Source organism: Myotis brandtii, unplaced genomic scaffold (assembly GCF_000412655.1).
Source record: "Myotis brandtii unplaced genomic scaffold, ASM41265v1 scaffold166, whole genome shotgun sequence".
Taxonomy (NCBI): domain Eukaryota; kingdom Metazoa; phylum Chordata; class Mammalia; order Chiroptera; family Vespertilionidae; genus Myotis; species Myotis brandtii.
In genome coordinates this window covers 763,373-769,962 of record NW_005356087.1, presented here as the reverse complement: position 1 = coordinate 769,962, position 6,590 = coordinate 763,373, and the positions used below count along the sequence as shown (strand labels likewise).

General features: G+C 40.3%; 1 pseudogene; it reads left to right on the top strand.

Annotated features, from left to right (window-relative positions):
• Window positions 1-4,479: 4,479 nt before the first annotated feature.
• LOC102243244 lies at window positions 4,480-5,216 on the top strand (annotated as a pseudogene).
• The last annotated feature ends 1,374 nt before the right edge of the window (window positions 5,217-6,590 follow it).

Below are 6,590 nucleotides of genomic sequence, written 5' to 3'. Positions count from 1 at the left end.
CCTTCCAAAGAACCAGCTCTTGGATTTATTGATTTTTTCTATGTTATTTATTTCTGCTCTGAGCTTTATTATTTCCTTCCTTCTACTTACTCTGGGTTTTCTAGTTGCTCTCTTTCTAATTCTTTAAGTTGTAGGATTAGATCACTTATTTCAAGTTTTTCTTGTTTTTTTGAGGTAGGCCTGAAGTGCTATGAACTTCCCTCTGAGGATTGCTTTCACTGTGTCCCATAGATTTTTGGTTGCTGTGCTTTCTTCATTGTCATTTGTTTCCAGGATGCTTTTTATTTATTATTTAATCTCTTTGGTAACCTATTCATTGTTTAATAGTATGTTTTTTAGCCTCCATATGTTTGATTGCTTATTATTGTTTTTATTGTAGTTGATTTCTAATTTCATGCCATTGTGATCTGAGAAGATGCTTGATATGATTTTAATCTTCTTGTCTACATACTAACATGTGGTCTGTCTTTGAAAATATACTTAAGACGAATGTATATTCTGTAGCTTTGGGGTGAAATGTTCTGAAGATGTCAATTATTTTCATCTGATATAGTGAGTCATTTGGGATTGCTGTTTCCTTGTTGATTTTTTGTCTAGAAGATTTTTCCAATGATGTAAATGAATTATTAAAGCCTCCTACTATGTCTTGCTGTTGATCTATCTCTCCCTTGATATATTCCAGAAGTTTTTCTATGTATTTGGATGCTCCTGCATTGGGTGCATATATGTTTACCAGAGTTATATTCTCTTGTATCAATCTCTTTAGAACTATAAAATGGTCTTCATTATCTCTTGTTATGGCCTTCACTTTGAGGTCTATTTTGTCAGATATAAAAGTACCCCAGCTTTTTTTTTTTTCATTTCTATTTGCCTGAAGAATTTTTTTCCCATCCCTTCACTTTCAGTTTGTGCGAGTCATTTGTTCTAAGGTGAGTCTCTTGTAGACAGCATATACATGGGTCATGTTTTCTTATCCATTCAGCTATGCTGTGTCTTTTGATTGGAGAATTTATTCCATTTACTTTTAAGGTTATTATTAATAGATACTTGTTTGTTGCCATTTTTGTTCTTTATGCCTGTGTTCCTTCCTCCTTTTCTTTTTCTTCTTTAAAGCAGTCCTTTTAGCATTTCTTGTGTGCTGGCTTGGTGGTAATAAACTCCCTTAGCCTTTTTGTGTCTGTGAAGCTCTTGCTTTCACCTTTAATTTTGTATGATAGCCTTGCTGGATAGAGTATGCTTGGATTCAGCCCCGTTCTTTGCATCACTTTGTATTCTACATTCCAATCCCTTCTGACCTGACAGGTTTCTGTTGAGAAATTAGTTGATAGTCTAATGGAAATCCCTTGTAGGTAACTTTCCATCTCTCTCTGGCAGCCTTTAAGATTCTTAATTTGTCATTGATGTTTGCCATTTAATTACAATGTGTCTTGGTGTTGGTCTCTTTAGGTTTATCTTGGTTAAGACTCTGTGCGCTATGCTTTTTGGACTTATGTGATTTTTTTCTTCCCAAAGTCAGGGAATTTTTCTGTCATTTCCTCAAACAGATTTTCTATTTCTTGCTCAGCTTCCTCTCCTTCTGGCACCCCTATTATGTGGCTGTTGTTTTGTTTCATGTTGTCCCAAAGCTCCCTTAGGCTCTCCTCTTGCTTTTTAAGTTTTTTTTTTCAGTTGCTGATCTGCATGGGTGTTTTTTAATTTTTCTACCTTGTCATCTAACACGCTAATTTGGTCCTCAGCTTCTTCCAGTTTTCTTTTGAGACCTTCCATTGTGTTCATTACTGCAGCTATGTCATTCTTCATTTCCTCTTGATTCTTATTCATGTTGGTGAAATTCTCATTCAACTCCTTATAATTCTCATTGAATTGTGTGTATTTTTCATCCAGATGTTTGAGCAACCTTCTAACCATTACTCTTAATTCTTTCTCTAACAAATTACTTACCTCCATTTCATTTAATTCCTTTTCTGGCGATTCCTCTTTTTCTGTCCTTTGGGTATTGTTTCTTCGTCTCCCCATTTTTGCTGTCCTGTTGTAATTTTTTCTATGTCTTAGATCCAACTGCTATGCTACCCAGGTTCTTTTGGGGGTGGTCCTAAGGAGTACACCCTCTCAGTCCCATGTAGTTGGTGATTTGTGGGATTCAGTGGTGCAGTCTCTCAGATCTCCTGAGCTGGGTGTTCTGGTGGAGCCCCCTACTTGAGTTATTTGGGTTATCCTGATATAGTTGGGGCTTGAATGTTAGTTTCTCATCTGTGGATGAAGTTTTGTCACAGGTTGACCATGTGATTCACCCCTGGCCTCATAGTGCAAGCTGTTGTGGATGTTCTTGTGGTTCCGGCTCTTGTGGCAAGGGTTGCCTGAGGTCTCACTGGCTTGTGGATCACTGTGGGGTACTGGAGCCCATGGCCTGGGTGATGGGGATCCTAGGGCCAGTGGCTGGTGTAGTAAGACTCTAGCTGTTGTTGTGTGACTCTTGCCAGGGTGACATTACTCTGTGAATCACTGAGAGGGTCCGTGGGGGGGGGGGGGGGGGGGGGCGCGGGTACAGGCATCTGGGAGTCTGCAGGTGATGTAGCAGGACTCTAGCCAGGGTGGCTTCACTCTACTAATCACGAAGGGCACCAGGAGCCAGCAGCCAGGAAAGTGGTAGTCTTTGGATCTGCTGCTGGAGCAATATGCCCTTGGCTGGAAAGATGCACACTCAACAACTCTCCAAGGGGTCCAGAATGCTGTGACCAGGGAAGCAGGAATTGCAGGGTCTGCTGCTGGAGCAGCACCACTGAGGGGTCCAGGAGCTGATGGCTAGGAAGGCAGGCATCCCGGGTTCTGTGGGTGTGCGGTTGTGGCAGCACGACTTTGGCTGGAGTGTCTGCAGGGTCCCAGGTGGTGTCCAAGGTGAGTCTGGGACTGGGTGGTGGTGAGGCTGGGCTCCTAGTTGCGGCTCCTCTCCCCTTTAAGATGTCATGGTTTCTGTGCCAGAGCCATGCAACCAAGGGAGTGCCTGCAGCGGTAGCAGGGGCTCCCCATCCTGTTCTGTCAGCCCTCCCTGAGACTCCTGCGAGATCTAACTGTCCTTCACTCACACATGCACACACTACACATGTCCACACATGCCCCTTTTACTCCTTACTCACTTACATTCTCTCCCTCACTGCTGTCCTGCTGGCTCCCATCTTCTTCTCCAGGAAATAAAATCTTTAGATAGCTCCTCCCTTCAATAAAAATCAGAACTACCTGACTAATGCTGGGAAAGCTGGAATCTGGGAGAATCTATACTAATAATAGCCTAGGTGGTCGACACGCCCTCATGCCATGATGCCCTCACACTGTCACAAGGAGGCTGAGTGCGCAGTGGGTGTGCACGGGTGGGTGGGGCCTGAAGGTCCCTCAGCTGTGCGCCACGGAGGCGGGGCCGGTGGCCACTCCACATGGTGAGGCCTGGGGGTCCCGTGGCTGCGCGTGCAGCGGAGGTGGGACCCGTGGCTCCGGCCTACCTCTTTGGGGAAATCCATTGAGGAGCCCCGGGGTCCCAGGTCTCACGCAATTTCGCACGCCGGGTCACTAGTATAAGATAAAATTTTAGGTACTCCATTTACCAGTTTACAGAAGAACATACTTGTCCTTCCTCTTGCAGGGGTGGGGCCGTACATCAGCCTTCATCTCTAAACCAGTGGGCTTGCTAAATCATTACCAAAAACACATGGCACTCAAGGCTTAGGCTATTTAAGTCAGGACAGAAAACTCAAACACGAAATATTTTCAGAAGCTTTTCTGTCTCTCTTTTATTAACCTGCCAAGATAGAAATTTCTCTGTCAACATAATTTTTGCTTGCTTGTAACTTTGTAATATCTCTGTTGGAAAAATAAAAACCCCAGACACCCATGGGGGAGCAATCAAGACAGGCTTCATTTGAATGGCTCTGAGTGTGGGTCTGTCAGGGAGCCAAGGGACTCTCTAGTCTTCCAGGCAGAGTTTGTCAGTACCAGGGCTGAGCTGAGGTGCCAGGTACCATGAGGTGCCCATATTTAAGAGATTATGGCAATTTTCATCCTGTCCCCCAACTCTCCTCCTCTGTGACAGCTACCAGTCTGTTCCCTGTGTTTCTATTTTGTTTGTCAGTTTATTTTATTCATTAGATTCCAAATATAAGTGAGATCACATGGTATTTGTCTTTCTCTGACTGGTTTACTTAACTTAGCATAATAATCTCTGGCCAAACCCCCCAAAACATATATACATAACACATAGACACAGACAACATTGTGCTGATAGCCAGAGGGAAAGGGGGTGGGAGCTTAGTGGAGGTGGGCAAGGGGGGATGGGGACGGAAAGAGATTTTGTTTGAGGTGATCACGCAGGATGCAGTGTGCAGATGTTTTATTCACTTGTACAATTGAAACATGTATAGTTTTGTCAACCAATGCCACCCCAACAAATTTAATTAAAACATAATAAATAAATAAAACAAAAAAGAAATTATGGTATCTGAAACCAACAATGTTAAAAAATTGAACTTTTGTGATAATATTGAGGATAAGTCCATTGATCTTACTAAAAAAAAGAACTCTAATTTCAATAATAAGAACATGAAGGAGGTTAAGAAATCTCCAAAAGAGTTGACTGCTTACATAAACGAAACAGTTGGATAAGCTGTGAAAAGCCCAGATAAACTATGTAAGGTTGCTTACCACAGAGGGCTTATTCATCAACCTTTTTCAAATCCTTGTTAGAAAAAGAAATATTCCCCTAGAAGTGGGGGCTGTGACATGGCCAATAATGATAATAAACCAGCTTGTGCAGCCTACCTGCCTGAAAAAATTACACCATGATAATCGAACATATTTACCGAACTCCAGTGATTCTGCTTTTCACAGACAGAATGCCCATCATCAAAATACAGTTTTGTGTTTTTAATCTGAGGTTTATCTGGACCATGAAACAACAGTACATGTTTTATTCAGCAGGAATTTGAGACTGAATTTAGCTTTAACTCTCTGGAAAAAGATAAATATAAGTAAACTTGTAGCTTATTTGGTGAGGATAGAAGACAGTATAGTGGTGGTGGACTGCCTTCCTGTGCTTAATAATATTTTCACAGGAAGAAGAATAATACATCTCACTTGGCTGCTGTGTAGACTTGTTGCCTCTAGTAAAGTCACTACTTAAAACCAAATCTGAAGAATATATTAAGTGGATTGTAGGAGCAAGAAAATAATCTTACTTTGGTTCCAATATATACTGGGTATATATGCTTATTTATGACAGTTACATTGAAAGACTAAAGACCATTTGGTTATTCAAAACATGCTTAGACTATATAATTTCTGAAAACTTCTCATTAAAAACTCTGAACTGTGGAAGAAACCAAAACCCTTTTTAAAGCCACATAAGGAGCCCTAGTTGGTTTGGCTCAGTGGATAGAACGTTGGCCTGTGGACAGAAGGGTCCTGGGTTCAATTCCAGTCAAGGGCACATGTCTGGGTTGCTATCTTGATACCCAGCAGGGGGCGTGCAGGAGGCAGCCGATCAATGATTCTCTTTCATCATTGATGTTTCTTTCTCTGTCTCCCTCTGTTTTCCTCTATGAAATCAATAAAAATATATTTTTAAAAAATAAAGCCACATAATGAAACCACTGTTAAAATCCTAACAATCTACTTCAACTTGAAATGGAAAAATATCCTAAAGGAGCAACTTCAACTGCAATAAGGTGAAAGGGCACTATGAGGATTGGTCATCTTTGCTACATTTGGGATGGATATGGTTAATTGGTAACATTGTTTAAGAACTGCTGAATCTTAATGAAATCCTGTATAAGAATATATTTTATGCTATGTGAAAAATAAGACAAATTATTCCTAAGAACCACAGAGACCAATCATCATTACTTTTTTTTTTTTAAGAAAGATTGTGTTTTATAAGAAAACACTTAAATGTGTGCAGTTCATTTTTTATGTTAAAAAGACTTTGAAAGTTTAAAACTCATAGGAAATAATCAATACTAAAAGTTTCTTCTGTCCACACTTAGATACTGTGTATACAAAATGCTTTAATTATTAATAACCCAATGTATATAATACCAATATCTATTTTTAAAAATAAACTTTTTATTGTTGATAGTATTACAAATCTCTCCCCTTTCCTCCTTTTCCTCCCATCCTCCCAGCCCTTACCCACCCTCCTCCTGTCTTTACTACCCTATTAAACATTAAAACTAACCATGCTTCTGGCATAAAAATTATGAAATTAAATCAAGGATTTTTATTCATATAGAATGTTGTTAAAATTATTGCACACCACCTTTAAAACTTGGGAATATTTTTAATATCTCTGATTTTTTTTTGCCAGGATCACCTGTCATGTATGAATGTGTTATTCCTATATAAAAGAAAAAAGGTGACTATGTATTTGTATTAGTGGTTAGCTGGAAATGTTCATATAGTTGGCTAATTTATATAGATTTTATTTTATTTTATTCTTTAAGGTATTACAAATAGTAGTACATATGTCTCTTTTTTTCCCCATTGACCTTTCCTCAGCCTCCCTGCCCCCTGGCACATGCCCTCACCCCCCCCCCCCTCCCTTCCCC